The sequence below is a fragment of the Neolamprologus multifasciatus genome, chromosome 1 (genome assembly GCF_963576455.1).
Source record: "Neolamprologus multifasciatus chromosome 1, fNeoMul1.2, whole genome shotgun sequence".
In the NCBI taxonomy this organism is placed as follows: Eukaryota; Metazoa; Chordata; class Actinopteri; order Cichliformes; family Cichlidae; genus Neolamprologus; species Neolamprologus multifasciatus.
Genome location: NC_140439.1, coordinates 36,353,270 through 36,373,612, shown reverse-complemented (window position 1 = coordinate 36,373,612; position 20,343 = coordinate 36,353,270). Strand labels below are relative to the sequence as shown.

The 20,343-nt window shown below is 37.8% G+C and overlaps 1 protein-coding gene and 1 long non-coding RNA gene across 3 annotated transcripts in view; one reads left to right on the top strand and one right to left on the bottom strand.

Moving 5' to 3' along the window:
- Positions 1-20,343, bottom strand: part of LOC146526191 (neural-cadherin-like) — a 381,462-nt gene that overhangs the window by 332,410 nt on the left and 28,709 nt on the right. The window contains exon 1 of one of the 2 annotated variants that reach the window (XM_085183576.1): positions 8,350-8,717. The exons of the other annotated variant lie outside the window; for it this stretch is intronic. The gene's annotated coding sequence lies outside the window, so the exon portion shown is untranslated. Of the gene's footprint in view, positions 1-8,349; positions 8,718-20,343 lie in introns of those variants that run through there. 2 annotated transcript variants of the gene reach the window in all.
- Positions 9,746-10,673, top strand: LOC146526192 (uncharacterized). The gene is made up of 2 exons (XR_014869401.1): positions 9,746-10,075; positions 10,625-10,673. It is a non-coding gene; the product is annotated as an uncharacterized LOC146526192 (long non-coding RNA).

Genomic DNA, 20,343 nt, shown 5'->3' with positions numbered 1-20,343 from the left:
GTTGTAGTTACTTTCTCTCATTGCCTCAGTGCATCATCCACAGAGTGAGACACATTTAGCAACCTTAGTAAACCTTAATTTGTTAGTTCAAATTTTTTGTCATAACAAAATGGTGCAAAGTTGTATTTTAATTACAGTTTGGCCATTATTAAATGATTATAATCACATGCATTGATCACCAAAGTAAATCACTAATAAAAAAATGTAAAAAATCTGACACGACTACACAACTCCCACAGTAGATGTAAGGCCTGCCTTACACCACCTGACTTACATCAACTCTGAGGGACTGCAAGAAAATGTATAAATTACTTAAATTACTTTCCTAATTATTCACATGAGCCAGTGTTTGCGCTGGTTAAACGTATGTAGCACTCTATAGAGTCTTCATAGTGAAGACATGTCTTGCAACTCTGAACAAAAGTAACTAATTCCTGAATGGCTTGCAAATGGATCGCATTAACAAGATAGCAACAAAGACACAATATGAATTAGACAACTTTTAAGATCCCCAGAGATGCAGCTCTCCTCTGGCAGAGGCTGACCTCCACATACACCTTCAGCTGCGCCAACCACATTCTGCTCTCCTGGATGTACAGAGATCAAACTGATATCAACCCTCCTCCTAATACAGTGAACAACTTGACCCCCAAAAGCCACTGTTGTGTAAGTTTTGAAATTCAAATTTAATGTAATCCATAATGTAATCCAATCCTCTGACCTCCGGCAGCCTCGCCTCTCTCAGTGCGCCCCAGGGCAGCTGTGGCTACAATGTAGCTTTCCATCGCCAGTGTGTGAATGTGTGTGTGAATGTGTGAATGACTGAATGTAGTGTGAAGCGCTTTGGGGTCCTTAGGGACTAGAAAAGCGCTATACAAATGCAGGCCATTTACCATTTACCAATTCAAAAGTAATCAGTTATTGCAGTTATTCAAACTGTGTTTGTCTCCTGTTTAAATAATGAAAACATGGTTGCAATTTATACACTTTTTGGGGGGGTAACACTTCTACATTGTCATTTTTTTAAATTTTCTCTGCAGCATGCAATATATTTTTTAAGTACAATGCAGTATTTACATGAATGAATTTCATCTTCAGCGATTTACCAAAAAGAAGTCAAACAAAGTGAAGTTGTCCTTCATGTTGTTCACAATAATATTAGTTTACAAAATTATTTCATTTAATTTCAGTCTTACAGCCACATAAATGGCATGTCATTCAATACACCAATAAATCAGACAAATATGTCAACAAGAATTCTCACAGCTGATAATTAAGTGTGATCTTGGTACTCTGCACTCACTTTTCCTGGTCAGAGAATAAAAAACTGGAGGTTCAAAGCAGAAATAATATATCAGAGAAATGAACTCTCTCACTGGCATCAGATGGAGAAAGCAATCAACCCTTACCTAGACTCATCTGTGTGAAGCGGAAAACGGATGTGAAAATTCTGAACAAACCCTAGCATAGCACAGCAAATACTGTCAGTGTGCACATCAAATAAACTGAGCAGCAAGAACTCAAATATCTGTGGAGACAAGCAGTGCTTTTCACAGGAGAAATGCTAGGACGTAGCCTATGATATTGTTTTTTATACTACATCTGACAACAAGTCACAAATCCTATAAAGCCTCTATTCTATTCTATTCTATTCTATTGAAAAATCAGAAATGTTTTACAAGACTGTGCTACACAAACACAGACTGATTCATTAACTTCCACAGATCCTTTGAAGTGCCTGTTTGTGAGTGTTGTTCACACATCTGTTATCGAGTCAATGCATGACACGAGGGTTACTTTCACACACAAACACAGATACCTGCACAGAATCACACATAATAATAACAAGTAGCACATCTGCACTCTTATCGTGTCCCTGCCAGGAAGGCATCCAGTACAATCAAAGTTTAACGAGACTTATCCATCACATGGTCACTGATGCAAACACGCACGCAGCACACAGATAATCTACCTCCATAAGTCACACAGTGACGAGCCACGTGCGCTGCGCGTGCACGTATATTCCCGGGCTATTTGCTGTTGTCTGTTTTTGCTGTTACTTTTTTTTTTAAAGGAATAAAGAAAATTACTGAAGGAAGACAAAATATGCCATGAAAACAAAACTGTCATCATTTCTGACGGTATGAACCATAGTGGCATGTTTTTCGTCGTCATGACACCAGAAATAACAAAAATGTCAAAAGCCTTTTACGAGACAAATTTGTTCAAATGTGTAACTTTTGAAGTAACCACTAAAATCCACCCAAGAATTTCTCTTAAATATTGTACAGAAATCAGAAAAAATGCTTGGATTTCTATTTAATTAGTTCATCTCTGTAATATATCATAAACGTTAATTTTATTATCAAATTTCCCCAGTGTACTTTTATTTTCAATTCTTAAGAACTGCAAAATGATGACGTAAAATGATGATATGCTGTATAAGTGTTATTTTAAGCGCTAAACAAGAAAATGTAATGCCATATAATTAATTTTATTTCAAAACTGTGATTAAAAAACAAAATTAACCATCATTAAATAAAATACTGTAGCATTAATTAAGGTGAGTATGGTGGTATAGTACAATTTAGGTTACATGTTGCTCATCATCATCATCATCATCATCATTGTTTATTTATATAGCACTTTAAAAACACACAAGGCTGACCAAAGTGCTGAACAATAGAAACATAATAGATACCATAAGAATAATAAATACGATAAAATAATAAAGGAAGATTATTCCAAAGCTTAGGAGCCACGGTAGAGAACGCTCCGTCTCCTCTCAGCATATTCTTGCATTTTCAGCTTCTTTGGTATAAAAACCTTTATATCTCACTGGTATATTAAATAACTGGTTCTGTAACAAAAGACGTGAGTCATACAAATGAATGTAAATTGTGCAATTTAAGTTCCTTTCTTTTTTTAAAATTTCTTTCTTGCTAGACCTCCTGTGTCCTAAAATAATATGAGTACAGTAAGTACTGTGTTAATGCGTCTGACTATACTTTCACATTTTTACATGACTGCTGGCAACCAGTTAGTTTGATTGCTAATTTCCTCTTTGCACACAGATATTCATTTTTGAACCCATCTACTTGCAGGCTTTGTTATTATTCTCAAGATAGAGACTTTTTGTTTGTGTCCAACTGATCTCTTAACAACACTTAATGGCATCGTAAGTGAAGAGAGTAATAGATCAAAGCACTGACAAAGATGCAAGAGATGATGAATGAAGGTTGTAATGACGGAGTTAAATAATGGAAGCAGACTTATATTCTAGAATATCATATTTTTTCAATTCACCATCCACAGGAAAGCAAAATGCTTTTATTTATTTATTTATAAACTGCCATCTGGTTAAAAACATACAGTAATGCCATTCAGGTGAGGCAGAGATGAATCAGTTCAGCCAGACATATATTTTTGGAATTTATGCTGTTATATATAGGAATACCAACACACAGTACATAATTGTGACAATTAAAACCAAAACTATATCTAATGAAATTTGGGTCCAAATACCCAAATTCAACTATAGTCACTCACCCCTCTAGCATTCATAAACTAGAAAAGACCCATGAACACACAGCTGTGCTCGACTGAAACCAGTAAAAGGCCAAACATCTGTATGTATGAAAGTACAGTATGTACTGGCGTGCTTAAAAGAGCTGGTTTGATAATATGAAGATAAGCTACAAGCCAGGAATTTGTCTTCTTGCTCTACCAGTTTGTGAAAAGCCATGTTTTCTACTTCCCCCTCCCAGTTCTCCCCTCGTCCCAAGACTCTACGTTATTTGACCAACATCCAAATAATCAAAATAGCATCCGTCTGGATCTTAGTGATTAAAAAAAATAAAATAAGACAGTAAAAGTGATACTTTAAATGTTTTTTACTTTTAACAGACTGTATGAGAATTCAATGAAGTTATAACACACCCTACAGTCCATCTTACTGGATAGTGTTTCTGGGGTTAGGTTGAGGTACGAGTTGTGAGGAATGCTCGCTGGTGTTGTTTTGATTTCAAGTACAAAGATAATTAAAACATTTCTTTATTTTCCTGTTTGTTATTTTGTTGTATTTCATTGCTTCAGGCGCCACATTCTCCATATTTCTGTATACACAGTTGCTCCTGCAAAAGTTTTTCAAATTTCTGTTTTTTATTGCATTGCAACTTTAGGACCTAGTCTCTGCTGGTCACTGGAGCACAGGTACTACATCTTAAATATACATTAAGACAAAAAATTCTGGACCTCATCAATTTCTAAAGCCTGGCTTTGGCCCTGCTGCAGGAAATATATTTAGTTTTGGTCTTTGTTAGTCGAACGAAATTTGTAACTGGTTGTCAACGGCAAAAAAGTTTTCTGGCACAACTTCGCCTGCTTCCAAGGTGCATGGAGAGGATAAAATAATTCACAAAGCAGGAACTCCAGCAACACTTGAGGGAAGATGAACAACTTTAATAATAGGCCTGGTTGTCAATACAGCACGAGGAGGTGTTGGTACATATGCTTGCTGGAACTGGGATATATTAGTGTTATTCTTACAATCTGATAAATACTATATCATAATAACAAAGCCTACACTACTGAAATGTGTTATTGCCCTAAAGCAGTGGTTCCCAAACTTTTTTCGCTGGGCCCCCCTTTGTTTTACAGAAAAATGTTCATGCCCCCCCTCGTGCACGCGCACACACACGCACGCACTTACACATCCTCCAACCACACACACCCATATTTTGCTCAATTGCGGTTTATTTCACACCTCAAACATTTAGTAAACAATTAAGCAAATACAAGTAATCTGCAGGTAGCAAGAAAATAAACTACTATAACTCTTTTACGCTACGTCCGCACCTACACGGGTATTTTTGAAAACGCAGCTGTTTCGTCCACCCGTAAACGGTGTTTCGAATAAACGAAAACGGAGATTTTTTAAAACTCGTTTTTTGCGTTTAGGTGTGGACGAGGAATGCAGAGTTTGTCATGCAACGTTAAAGGTATGTACCTTTTTTCACGTCAGCTGTGCGCCACGTTATTGCTTACATGAGAGGAATTGCAGAATGGCAGATAGTCAGGTTAACAGTATGTTGTCTCTATCTTCAGGTTTTACACGCTTACATATAAACATGCAGTTACTGTCCCTCCATTTACAAAGGCAGAGGCGTCACGGTGTGATTATTTTACATGCCATTTCAAAAAATGCCTCTCTGTGCAAAATAGGTTTAAAAACATAAACAGCTGTGGGATCCTGTTTGTCCGTGATTTAGACAGGGGGGACAAATCGTGGCAGGATGAGCCAGATATTATTTGTATCCCACTGTAACTTTACTGTATAAAGAGCTAACATCTCCAAAATGTCAGGAGTAGTTAGTTATTACAACAAGCGTTTGTGAACTAAAAATCAAGAATGTGGGATGCTGTTTGTCCGTGATTTGGAGAGCCCAGCGCGTGCTGTGAAGACCAATTCTGCAGGGGAGACCTACCTCAGCAGGTGAAACCAAAGGGAAGATATGCTTCACCATATTTTCTAGTCTTTGGCTTAGAATGAAGTTGGTTTGGCCGCGCCCCCCCTGCAATGGCTCTGTGCCCCCCCTAGGGGGCGGCCGCCACACTTTGGGAAGGTCAAGGGTAAGGGTAATTTAGTGTGTTTATACCCTAAATTACTGCAAAATTCAGTGATTATTGATGGACAAAAACGTCAATGTTTGCAAAATTATAAATCTTGATTCTTATGATATTCTTCGTGTATTATTACAGGCCATTATCGTCCTTTTTGGAACTGAACATTTTTACCATCAAATAAAATGTCAAGAGTCACCTCACCAATGTTATTACATCTTTCCTGTCTATGTGTAATTAGTAAATGACATAGTTGAACATAATGTTGTCACATTCCGGTCATTTCAACCTACTGAGACAGGTTAGCGGCCTTGAACATCTGATGGAGACTTTAAAGGGTATATTAAAGCCTTTGGACTTATATTTCATTTTAAGCAAACTAATTACTCTGGCAGGCACTAAAACGCTTTTGTTCTAAACTTCATTATAAGTCATTTACAGGTGATTGAGAGCCTTTAGCCATTAACTAATTAAAATCCATTCAAAAAGTGTGTCATAATTACCCAGCTTTACAACAGCTCAGAGGCCATTACCTACAACACAAAGCTTCTGTGCACAATTGAACACATACAAATATTCTCTATTGTAATTTCAAAATAGTGCAATAGTTCACCCATGACATCCATGTAAGAGTGAATCTAGATAACTCACTTTAACTAACAACCACACTGTGCAATCGTAGAAAGCTTTTGTTTTTGGTTTGTATTGGGCGATCCTTTCTCTGGAAAGTTGCAGTACTTGCCCACAGAAATCAATTACAGAACACTTCAAATCAAGTTCTAAGCTAGATTAATGCTTGTCAAAATCATCTGAATGTTTAAGGAAAAAAAAAATATCTCAAATGCTGTATTGAAAGGAGATTGCATTCCAGCTCAGGGGACAAGCCTATTATTCTAAGAACTTCAAGGCCAGCCTTTTGCCTATGGAGAGAAAGAATAAGGTAAAAATTATCATTTCTTTTTTCTTATGAGAGGGTAAAAAATTTACTTCTGGGGTTAGTGAAAGACATTGTGTTGGGCTGCTGATGGTTGGTATGGTGTTCGTCATACAAGGGAAACCTTGATCGCTATGAATAGCTTCATAGGTTCCAAAGATTGTAAGCATAACGATTTAAAAGTTTTGTCGTGACAGAATGAGAACAGTGATGAAAAGGACTCATATAATAGCTCTCTTAAATGGCTGTAATCTCTATCATGCCTTTCCTTTTGGAGAGCATTAAAGTGGACTAACAAGGCAACGTGACGAAATGAGGCATTACATTGTTGAATTTGAATGCATTCTGTTGCTCTTCATTATGTGCGTTTCACACAATTCAGAAGCGGTTCCTCAAATAATACAATGTAGGCATGTTTATAAAATAACACTATCAAATCTCATGACTGATATATTTTGCTGTTTATAAAAGGACATTTAACCTTCCAGGGCACACGAAATTTATTTTATATCAATATCACCCACTGATCTGTGGACTTCAACTTTAGCTTTCTGGCCATCTTTCTGTGTCATTATATCATCTTTGGATGAGAGGCAGCTAAAGTTATCAACTAAAACGCAAAACCCTAAATAGAAAGATGCATACATGGCTGTATTGCAAAAACACAGATACCTGCTAATTTCTTTTTTATGATACTGAAATACTAAATAAAAATAATACAGTCTAGCATTGCATTTCTACAGACTTTTTGGACCATCTGTTATACACTGCAAATTATATGAAATGTCAGATAGATCAACAGCTACAGGCTATATGTCCCTGTAAGTCAGAGTGACCAAGTGATGAATAATAATGAAAATAGCAGCACACTCAATCATTTTTCCCCTAATCTAAAGAACATGAAAGACTGTAAACATAACCTATTTTTGAAACCAGTCTTAAGTGAGAATTTGAGGGTTTTGGTGCTTTTGCTTTGGCTTTATAGGGTTACCACTTGACGGCCATTTATAGAAGAGACACTGAGCTATTGACAGACAGACAGACCTTTATTGTCACTGTTACAAGAACATTGAAAGACAGTATGGGATCTCTTCATTAGCAATATGTAGATTTTTACATTAAAATGACTTTAGAATAAAAGATACACAGATATATACAAGTTGTATACAACTTGTACAACATGCTTGTAGCATTTGCCATTTATGAAATGATATAATTCATAGATGTATGTTTCTAAAAATCTTATTTTTTCTAATGATGATCATTTCTTTTCAGCAGGCTAAATCACTCACTGTTGTTTATCTTTCTATCAGTCTGCGGACATTCATGAGAGCTTTGGTCGTTCTCAAATATAAGTACGAGGCAAGATAAGATCTCATGATCAACATCAAGATGTAAGGGCTGATGAGGAGGAGCAGTTTTCACTGATTAAAACAACAAAAAAATTCTCCAGGGTGTTGAAGTGGTGCGTTTACTGACTTAATGTGCACTCTCGAGAGTACTTTACATACCCTGTGCATACTTTACTCATATATGTTCTTCAGTAATCCACTCTGGGGCACTGGGGAACAGTGCTAAGGAGAAACAATGCATTTGCTTTCTGGAGCAGTAAAGATAAATGTAAATTAACCTGGTCTACGTATATCGATGTGGAAGAGAGCCTGAAGAGGTGGAGGTATTCACTGGAGAGAAGAGGAATGCCTTTAAACAAGACAGGATGTACTTGTGTGGATGAGAGGGAGACAGAGATGCAACGAGACATAGATGTAGTGACGGTGGATGAATTTACATACCTCAGGTCGACAACCTCCAAAGCCAGGGGCAGTGTGCAAGACTCAGGCGGGGTGGAAATAGTTGTATATGATTTTTGGGGTGATTTCTGAAAGAGGGATAGCAACAAGAGAAAGGAAAACTTTCAAGATGGAAGCAAGGCCTGCTTTGATGTTTTGAGATGGTGGTACTGACATAAAGACAGTAGGCCAAGCTGGAGGTGGCAGAGGTGAAGATGGAAAGATTTTTGTTGGAAGTGACCCGCATGGTCAAGATTATAAGTGAGCGTAGCAGAGTGGCAGCACAACTTGAGATGTCTGAAGAAGTTAGAGAAGCAAGGTTGAGACGTTTTGGGCATGTGCAGAGGAGGGATAGTGGATAGTGGCCACAGCCACCCTGGAGTGTGCGCTCCAGGGTGGCTGTGGCTACAATGTAGCTGCCATCATCACTGTGTGAATGTGTGTGTGAATGTGTGGATGACTGGTTGTGTAAAGTGCTTTGGGGTCCTTAGGGACTAGTAAAGCGCTATACAAATACAAGCCATTTACCATTTACTGGACATGAGTTGTTGAAGATGGAACTACTGGGCAGCAGCAAAAGAAGAAGAACTCAGAGAAGATTCATGGATGTAGTGAAAGAGGACATACAGAGGGGTGATGTGACAGAGGAGGATGCTAGGAACGGGGTGAGATGAAAGCAGATGAAGCTCCGCGGTGAATCTTAAAGGGAACATTCAAAGGAAGGAGAAGAGGAAGATTCAGTCATTTACAAAAGAATTTATGTGACTTTGCTAAAATTTGCAAATTTTTCAGAGAATGCAACAAAATAATTCTGTCAAACAGCGAATGAAGGGCAAAGAATACGGGGAACGACATGAACCAAAAACATGTCACCAAATATTCACAATTTAATGTATCAAACCGTCATTCTACTTTATCCAAGGACAGACAGTCCAAAGTGATTCATTAAACAAATGACAGAATGTTCGCACACATGCAGTCAGTGGAAGAACAAAGCCTGTTTAGCGATGATGATAATGACTTTGCCAATTCATTATGACACTCATAAAGGGTTTTCTTTTTTAATTACAGCATCATGCTGATGGCTCTATGACATTTAAAAAGCCTCTAATTATTCTGCACAATGGGGGGACCATTAGAGGTGCTAAACTAAAAGTGACTGTAACATTTCTTTTACACGGCTTGTGGGGCCTTTCAAAGTTTCGTTTCCAACAGCAGGTAACAGACAATGATGTCCAAGGGGAATTTTCCAATAACTTCACAAGTAGATCCTTTCCAAAGCTGAAATGTCTCCTAAAGTTACTTTTAGCATGAATCAAAAGCCTATCAGAGGTAAATCTCAAAAACTATTTTTTGTGCTGACATGGATCAGGGTTGAAAGTCTTTCATTGAATCCACACAGCAAATTCAAAAGTGTTAAATGTTTTGGTGTTAGTAGTCTTAGAGTTAATTTTACTCTAAGTAGAGTCACATTCTTTTAATGTAACTCTGAGGTGTAAAATGATAGTAGTTAAAATCGAGTGTTAAAAATGAGTGTTTCTATTTCAAATCTGGAGGTGTTACAATGGAAACATTAACTCTTGACCTCTTAACTCTGAACTCCTACAGGGGCTATGACACCAATAGAGTAAATTCACAGACTCCGCCCCCAGCACGGCTCCAATCGAAGCTGAAGTGAAGCCGTTTCAGAACATTTTGCTCTACATATTTGAGTTGTTTGCCATGCTTGGTAAGTCATGTTTTCAAAGATTGTTTCAATTATTGTTATTAGCTTTTACTTCTGTGGCTCTTTGGAGTTGAGACAAAGCTGTGTGAAAGGCATTAGCCATGTTGCTCGGTGATAGCATAATATTCTGTTTTAGCTAGCTGAAAGGTATTGTTTGCGGGCAAATACCACAGCCTTGAAAAAAAGCTTGGTCAAATACACTTAAAACAATGTCTAGAATGTGAAATGTTGATATAATGGTGCTAATTGAAGCCTGAAAACGATCTCCCATAAAAAACGAGCAAACAGCAGTAGCAGATGTCCCGAGTCCCGACTGAGTTCTACGTTAGCACTTAGATTCCTCCAGAGTTTTGTGCACACGGTTTAGGTAAAAATGAAAAAGGTTGAGGTTTTACATTTAGTTCAGTATTACCTGTTGTCTGTGTCCTTGTCTTTTGGGAAAATACTTTACACAAGTAATCGCTCAAAAAGGATTCCTTTTTTTTTTACTGTGCTGCAATTGATTTGTGCCATTAATTAGTGTCAACTAATTTTTATTCAATCTCCACATAGGATATGCTTGTGAAGATGGAATATGGGGAAGAGCAGAAGTGCGTTGAAGTTCCACAAAGTGATGACTGAAGGACATGCATATTGTATTTTGTATTTATTGAAATAAGTGATGAGAATGCTGTTATTTGCATTTACCAGCTCACCTATGTCAGACCTTTTGATAAACGAAATTCTAATGAAAGTGAGAACATGTACACTGTTACATCTTTCAGAAAATGTTTTGAAATTGTGGTGCACAGTTCAGAATAAATGTTTTTCAAAAACCATTGTGTCTTTTTAGTAAATGTTTATTTCCAAAAGAAATTTCTAGAAGTTCAGAACAGTAAAATTCCCGCTTTTTAGAATTAATTAGAAGATAACTCTTACGTAGTTAAACTAAAATACTCTTTGAGAGTTAATATATAAACTCTTAACACCAAGTGTTAAATTATCAACTCCAGAGAGATTTGGTGTTTAACACTAAATCAGAGTTAACATACCAACTCTCCAAAAAGAGTTAAATTAACACTCTCTGGTGTGGACCCATATAGACACTTTAAAAGTGTTGAAATCAAATCTGACAGTGTTAATTTGGACATGCTGGATTTGCTGTGCAACCACAATCCCAAACTGTCAAACGTCTTATTCAATAGAAGTTTTTTAAAAATACTTAGTCAATATACTAACAAATAAATTCAAATATGTCTAAAATATGTGCATAATAAATATTTTGAATTCATTTTGTATTTAAGGACCAATTAGAAAAAATATGACACTGTGACAAACAGAAAATATTCTGAACTATTAACACTAAATCATAGATTTAGCAGACTAGCCAAATCCTCTGTGATATCTGGGGCTTCGTTCAGCTATTGGCGTTGGGGATCTTGTCAAAATTGATGAAATTATGAATGCAGAAACCTACGACTTTGAGCCACAATGAACTACCATTTGGAAAGTGTCTGACTGGCGTGGCTTTATTTTTTAAGCACACACTGTTAATGCAGTAAAACATACTTGGATAGAAGAAAAAACCCAAACACACACAGTGGAACACAATCAGTCATAGACTTGCCTCCCCAGCACCTGGACCTCAACATTATTGAAACAGTGTGGGATCATCTTGACCAGGAAAGGAACAAAAATGGAGCCAATATCCAAAGAAGAGCTTTGGAAGGCTCTTCAAGCAGCTGGACTATTCCTGAAGCCTACTTACAGAAAGCTCCCTTGAGGGAGTTAAGATTGTGTTGAATGTAGTCATACCAAATATTGACTTACAAGTTCATGTCAGTGCATACACCAAACAGTGCACATCAGTGTGAAAATACATTGCTTGGCTCAGGAATAGTGTAACAAAGGTACAGTATACTGAGCTCATTTGTAAATATTTGAACAATCGTGTTGGTATATTTCCTTTTCTCGTGAGTGCTTTCCAAAAATCTCTGTTTAAAAGTCCACAAGTCAATAGTGCAACAGAAAAACATTGTCTGTGTACAGCATCATTATTGTGTTGCAGATGGGACTCCAATACGTGAGCCCAGATTTCAAGGTTCACCTGTTTTGATATTTTTCCAAAATGGTCTTTGTGTCATCTGATGCTTCATCAATCTTAGTACATTTGCAGACGAGCTTTTGAAAATGAAATCATTGTTAGGCCTGTTTAACCAGAATCATGATTCTTTCTTGACTAGGTTCATTAGGTATTGTGCTTAAAAAATAAATAAATAATACAAAGTGAACACATTTTTAAATGAGCACTTCTGAGTATATCCTACAAAGGATATATTATTATTATTATTATTAGTATTATTATTAATAATAATAATAATATATCCTTTGTAGGATATAATATTATTATTATTAATAATAATACTAATAATAATAATAATAATAATAATGATGATGATGATGATTATTATTATTAATAATAATAATAATAATAATATATCCTACAAAGGATATATTATTATTATTATTATTATTATTAATAATAATAATAATAATAATAATATATCCTACAAAGGATATAATAATAATATTATTATTAATAATAATAATAATAATAATAATAATAATAATAATAATAATAATTAATTATTATTATTATTATTATTATTATTATTATAATATAATATATAATTGAATATAATAATAATAATAATAATGTGCATAACTTTGATATCTCTCTCGTGGGAAGCCATGGCTCTGAAGTGCAAAGCAGGTGATAGCCAGGACCTTGTCGCATAAATGTACTTTTACACAGAGCTTTTAGCAAATATGAGAGGTAATATTGTTGGCAGTCCACAGCAGACAGACAAGAGTAATGGTCGTGTCTCATTTCACAGAGGAACGCAAATCAGGAGTCTGGCAGAATGATCAAAAGGTGCCAGCTGCTTAGGCCAAAGACAGCTGTTGGTGCAAAAATGGAATGGATTTCAGCTTGCCAGGATATGGCTATTTTCACTGATTACACGCTGTACTGTACTATAATGGAAGCTGAATAACAATCTGTGCTACATATGGAGTGAAAAATGGTTTGCTTTCTATCTGGGAGGCACCTGAGAATCAATTTGTTCTTGTTGGTACGTGCATTGTGAAGAGGTACAGTGAGTGTTCAGACATCACTTGCTGTATGAGGCATTTTCAAAATACCATGCAGGGATTCGTATTATATTCTGCCAATACAAAAATGCCTTCTCCTCCTGCTTGGCTTTTTGGTTGATACAAAAATGAGACGGCAGTGCAGAGAACAACGTCTTGTGTCGGTCCACGCTGAGAACAGAAACAGGAAATTTTTGTGTGCAATATTAGCTCTTCAAAATAAGGGCTGTCATTCTGGCTTTGTATATGGCCTCTAGCAAAGACTTTCATTTAACTCTACCTTTACCTTCAAAAACTGAATTGAATTGAATGGAGGTCATTTTAATTAAAACGCGAACCATTTCTTAAACCTAACTGGAAACTTTTCATTAAAGATGTCCCAATTCATTTTTTATGAATTCTGATATAACATAACATGTTATGTACTGCTATGCTAGCTCTACTGCTAGCAAGAAGTGCACTACTGCCAAAGCATGGCACATAATTCAGTCATAACTTTATTTATTTTATTATGCCAAATATCAACCACAGTTGCCTCAAGGTGCTTTACAGAGCAACATTTAGAGCCAGGATCAGGCCAATATTCAATTCAAATATTATATCGATGCATCCCTCATTTTGGATGCCTAAACCTAATCAAGTAGCAACTGGCACCTAATCCTAACCACCAAGGAAAAGAGAAAGAAAGGCGGATGAAAACACAAATATGCACTCCCAAACGGGACATTAACCACAACCCCCTGGCCGACAAACTTCCAGTGTACTACTTCACTGCCAGCACTCAAAAATCCCACTGTTATCTCTTGGCTCCAATATCCCCTGCAGTCGATGTGTCATTGCAGAGACTCCAAAGGATACTGTGAATGTGCACGACACCAGTGGCACCTGACTGGACGCCAGTCAAGGATAAGAAGACGTCGATTCAATACACATTAAGTTTACAAGTATAATAGATTCCAGAATAAAGACGGAGTGTGGAAGAAAAGGAAAAACAATGATGAAAATTTAAGAAAACAGAAAATGGAGCCATAAACAGTCAAGAAAGAAATAATTTAATTAGATCTCACATCAAACGTACGCACATTTGTTATTTTGTAGTGCAGCAAGAGACTAACAAGTCAGTGTCTGTAATAAAGTGAGATCTATTGCAGCATTTTATCTCGCCATTCTTTTCATTATCATATTTATTCAGCTCATTTTTCCAGAGATGATGAGCAATAGCTTTAGCGGTGTATTTAGAGGAACAGGATATCACACATTTACATTCACAAGACAGACACACACACGCACACATGCCACCTACACTTCATTCAGCGCGAGGGAATATGTAAATGTAACTGATGTGACTGGATGAAGGAAGAAAGTGTGAAAACAAAATGGATTAAAACTAAAATAAAATCAGAAAAACTGATGCGCCTTGAAGAACTGAGCTTCCGTGAAATCCAGTGCCGAGTTTGTCTCCCATGATTGCTCCTTAGACAAGATATCTCATGGTAGAAGGGAAGCAATCAGTGAGAAAAGGCCAACGTTAGAAAGCAGCGAGAGACTCGGTGCAATCTGACAATAGATGCAAAATGCTGTGGGACCAACTGAACGCACTTCAAATGTGAGAGGGAAAAAAAAGGAAGCAAAAACTCAACCGATGGCACCTGGGGGCTCTTAAGCAATGTGATGTCTAGCCAAAAAAGAGCACAGCACTTTGAAGTTCAGAGGCGACTGTTCTGCTAATATGCTGTTCTAGTAGCGGCTGATATTATTGGAGTAGACAGATAAAAGGTCTGGAGAGATTTTGACAGGTAGACAAGTGCTGTTTAACAAGGCAATCTACAGGGCAAACGGTTCGATGTCCCCCTGACCAAATTGACTCTTTATCCCTGTGCGACTAAAGGCTTTGAACTCATCACACACATGCACAAGCACATGCACACCCACACACACAGAAGCATGGATTTATCCCCTCATGCGAGGCCATTAAGTGTCTCAACTTGCTGTTTCTGGGAGGCTGGATCAGGGATCAAGGACTGTATTTTTTCTTAAACTGTGAAAAAGAGGTACATTGGGACCATTGCAAGTGAAACTTCGATTTACCCTTGAAACTTGCTTGACACTACAAGAAAATACTTATAATCACTGCCAGTGTCAGCTCAAGGTCAAAGTAAAACATGTAGTGTGAGAGGAGCACAGATACAGGCTAGTGTTGCTGGCAGGTTAAATGGCTGCATGCTTGACAAAGAAGCATTTTAACACAAACCGTCTTATTTCTCTTATTTTAAATGTTATTTAATAACTGCATATTTCAGATATTTAAAACATTAATTATTTACACTGAGTGAGTGCAAGCTTAACAATGGAAAAAAACAGACCTAGCTATCTAGATTGATATAATAATGGGAAAAACTGGAGATGCCGAGGAGAACAAAGGTGAAAGAAAGGGGAAAGAACCTAAGACCAAGTTACTATCTCACTGCAAAACTGCTGGGAAACTCTAGGGTCTGGCATTTATCTGGATATTAATTTTATGTGTACCACCCAGGGTTTTAATAGTTTTGCAATTTTCATTAGTTTTTATTTTTATTTAGTTTTGACTTCAGATTTTCAATTTTATATCAGTTTTAATTCGTTTTTACCAATTGTTTGCTAGTTTAGTTTAGTTTTTATTTTTTTGAAAATCCTTAGTTTCAGTTTAGTTTTGATTAGTTTCAGTTATAGTTTTAGTTGTGTTTGCAATAATTAAGTGTAACAAAATCCCAGTTTCATCATATCAGTCATTCTGCTCATCCTTGGGTATGTTGCTATTCCAGCTACCATACTGCACCCTGGACAGGTCGCCTGTCTGTCGCAGGGCTAACACGCAGAGACAGACAACTCACATTCCCACCTATGGGTTCTTTAAATAAATAAATAAATAAAGGCAGATGAACAACCATTGATACCAGGCAACTATAAAATGTATATCTTGGCCCCAATGAGACTATTAACTCTTGCAGCACCGGGTGTTCGTAATTTTGGTTCAAGTGAATTGATAAACTTTTTGAAGGTAATTGACTCACACAGTTGTGTAGATATCCCCGTCCTGTTGTCTCGGGATGCATCACGCTGCCTTGCCTGGGGTTAGCTTCTGTTTTCCGGGGATGAGGGTTGAGTGTGCTCCCTTACCTTCTCAAGGTAAGCTAGGTTAGCCTTCTTGTGTGAGCTTTTCAAATGCACTTTAAGGTTTGTGGGATTTTTTTCCCTTTAGAAATGTCCCTCATAATTTGTCTGTTTCCACTACAAGACACTTGCTTTATCCAAAACACAGTCATATTCAAAGTAATCCCAAATTGGACTCTGGCGCTTTCTTCCGACTTTTCCTGACATGATTCTGCGCGTGGACGGAGCAGTAACACAGACGACTCGACTAACGTACTGCCACCTGCTGGCATAATGAGACACAGCAAGAAAAAAACCTGGAAACTAAACTTCATTTTCACCCTTGACTATTGTATGACACGCACACATCAATGAAAACTAAACACATTTTTGCTATAAATTCAGTTAATTTTAGTTAGTTTTGTGAACACTCATTACAGTTTTAGTTAGTTTTCCTTTTTTTGTTTTTATTTTTATTTCCGTTAACGAAAATGTTTTTTCACTTCTAGTTTTCGTTATTTCGTTAGTTTTCGTTAACGATAATAACCTTGGTACCACCCAACTAAAAATTGTTCCAGGGCATGCACTCGTCCATGGTATAGGCATTTCCTGATGGCAACAGACTACCCCAGCTTGAAAAGTCATTTTGGAGATGCAAGGGAGGTGTGAAGGTTCCCAGTCATCCAGGTCATTGTAGCCTAAGGAGCTTGGAAAGAAAAGCGTCTGGACTTCTTTAAGTTTCAGTTCTAAGAAAAAACCGTAGAGAGTGCCAGATTTTAAGCCCTATGGGATTGTCCCGCAAAAGGGACATGGACCCCCTATTGATCCACTAACTCAGCGGTCCCCAACCCTCGGGCCTCGGACCGCTACCGGTCCGTGAGTCGTTTGGTACCGGACCGCGAGAGTTGAGGCTCAGGTGTGAAATGTATAGTTTTCAGGGTTTTTATCGGTTTTCAGCGTTATTTTGTTATCGTTTTTATCGTTAACTCGGTTTTCCTGGGTCTTTTCACGTGTGTTATGAATAAATCTTCTTTTTTCGGTACCGGTACTAGTTTTATTCTGTTGTATTTATCCGCGACACCTTAAAGGCCGGTCCGTGAAAATATTGTCGGGCATAAACCGGTCCATGGCGCAAAAAAGGTTGGAGACCGCTGCTCTAACTAATCACACTAGCCAAGGTGTGAAAACTGGTGTGGGTCACAATCAGCCAAGGTTTTTTGGGGGGGTTTTGTGACACCTAGCCCCAGTCTGTCATGTGATTTATTGAAGTCAAATGGCCCAGGATATGAGTGGGCATTAAGGCATCTGGAAAGCACGTCAAAAGTGGATTATAGATGGCAGACAGTTGGTGTTGTAAGCCGCCGCCTCTGTTCAAAGCTGGTCGTTCACAGTAAACATAGATGTTCTTCTTTTCACTCCTCTTTCAAACCATCGATCTACTCTGTCCAACATGTGAACATTGGCATCCCACAAAAGAGTGAACGAGGGAGGTGATTGTGGCGGTATGAGTTTTTTGGTTGTCTGTTTAAGATATTGTAATATGCAGATGAGATGTAAAGGTATCCCTTTAATTGAATTCGGTCTGTATTTTTTGCTTCTGAACATTTCAAAACAGGAGCGAACTGCTTAATGGTAAAAGTGGGATGTCTTGTAGCTGACAGTTCTTGAAAGTCGCTCACGTCTCACATATTTTTTGGACAATGCTACTTTTCTTGGAGCTTCAAGAATGATCGATGCTGTATATTCAGAGTCTGACGTTAAAAGGCTGTTTTCAGATTCATCAGCTAAAAGCAGAAGGCCTGAGTGAAACACCATCAGACATAAAATTTCTTTTTAGACGTCTTTGAAACATTCTTGAAAGCAGCAGATTCAGTGTTTTGCTGGCATGCGCCTGTTTGTTTGTGTGCTTGGGGTCACCTTGTCGCCTCATCAGAAGTTTTTACAGGCAGAGACGGGTTAATTTAAAAATATGAAGAGGTTAAAAGGCTTTCTTATGAACTTTCAGCTTGCGAGTGGTCAAAATAGCAAAATCCCATAACAAAGCTGAATCACTGAACACTATGAAAACGCGTTGAGTGAATTTAAATCTCTGCAGCAAAATCCATGGTTTACCAAGATCCCACTTAAGCTTTGATAATGTCTAAAAATGTCCACATAAACACTGATGTTACTGAGCACCTCAGCTAATCAGGTTCATCAGCATTTTCATTCCTTTGTTTAACTTATTAACATCTCAAATATATCCTTGTCTTTGCAGCACAGAATTATTTTCCATATAAAGACTTATCAGATGCACATTACAACAAAATATAAAAGCTTTGATGAAGCTACTGCCGGGTGACTTATTGTGTAGCAGTTCTTTGCACAGCGCAGAGTCGCCGACACACAAAACTTTGCAAAAACGCACAATCTAAAGTAACAAACGAACAAACAAAAGAAAACAAAGTCTTTCCTTGTCCTACAAGAACACTGCAACTGTAACAGTGAATATGTGAAAACTCGGAAATGATTCATCCGTTGCTGGAATTTCACGGTGTTGTGTTTATAGCGGCGTGGTGCGTCTGCATGTGCGTACATGCATAAATATGCTCACGCCTCGGCCCGATCATTCACATCTCCCAGGCCATTGCTGTGATGAACGACAGCACAGCAGCCATTAGCAAGTGTGCCTGACACAGAGAGGTCATGCTGTAATGTAGACCCCCACGTGGTGTGGTTGCACCATCAGTCACGGTTGGCGGGTCAGATGGAAAACAAGTGGGACATGCTCCGGCCTCAAACAGATAAACGACTCCGCCACACCATGGAGGCAACCATTGTTCTGCTCTGGACCATTGCTTTCTTTCCCTCCGTGAATAGCTGGGTGTGGGAAGCAGTGGGTTTTTAGCTATATGTGGCAGTGAAAACAGACACATACAGTACGAGCACACACAGAAAAATGTCTGCGAGCATGTATGCACTGTAATTTTCTTCTGACAAGCTGGAGAATAAGTTGTCAAAATAAATTGGAATGACTGCCAACTCATTTCCCGCTGAGGGAAGAGGATAGAAGAAAAGAAAAGGAGGGCAGAAGACAAGAAGGCGATGAGAGATGAAGGAAAGGTTACAAGAGAGAGGAGATGGAAATTATAAGAGAGAAGAAGCAAAGCAGAAAGATGCAAAAAGCAGAGTCAAAATGTAGCAGAAACTGAGTGGAAAAAGAAGAGGAGAAAGTGCAGAGAGGTGAAAAGACAGGACAGCAGTGACTACCTCTGAAAGGTCAGTGTCTCCTGTCTTCATTTGTCTCTCTGATTGAACTCGCCAATTAGCCACAGAGCGGTACACTCTGTGCCGAGGATGGGAAACAACCTAATCACAGTGGGGGGAAAAAGCGACGGGCTGGATGGAGAGAAATTTGAACAGGCTATTGTTACGTAGCAGGTATTCATTCACAATATTGGAATTGAACTTTCAATTATTTAGCAGAGTTCATTTTGGAATTGAGATGGATTCGATTGCTACCAGTTTGGGGCAGGGTGGACTAAAGGCAAGAGAGAAAATGGGAGAGAAATGAAAAAGAGCAACAGACAAAGAGAAAGACACCTCTGGCTGTAGGATGGTGGACAGGAGATCAATGATGAGAGGATGTAGTCTGACGATGCAAAGTGGCACAAAAAGGAAGGAAATGAGGAAGAGGCATGACAGACAGAATGCAAAATAGAGAGACAAAGAACTCAGAGTTTGATGGATGTGCAGGATCTGGACTGAGGCCATAGGTAGTTAATATTGTGTATTCCTGCTGACTTTATCAAAAAATAAAAAGTTTCTAAGGTTCAGAGCTCTCTAACTCTCCAGTGAAAGGCAATAAAGCATTCTTGTGTCACTTCCTTAAAGAGCACTTGAAGCCTTTAATCTTCAGCTGCTCTAAGCAGATGAATTAGCTCACCGTCCTTTCTAGGATATTAATTTTGTTTCACATTTGTTTTAAGCACATCAAATATATCAACCGTAATTATTAACAACAGTTCAGG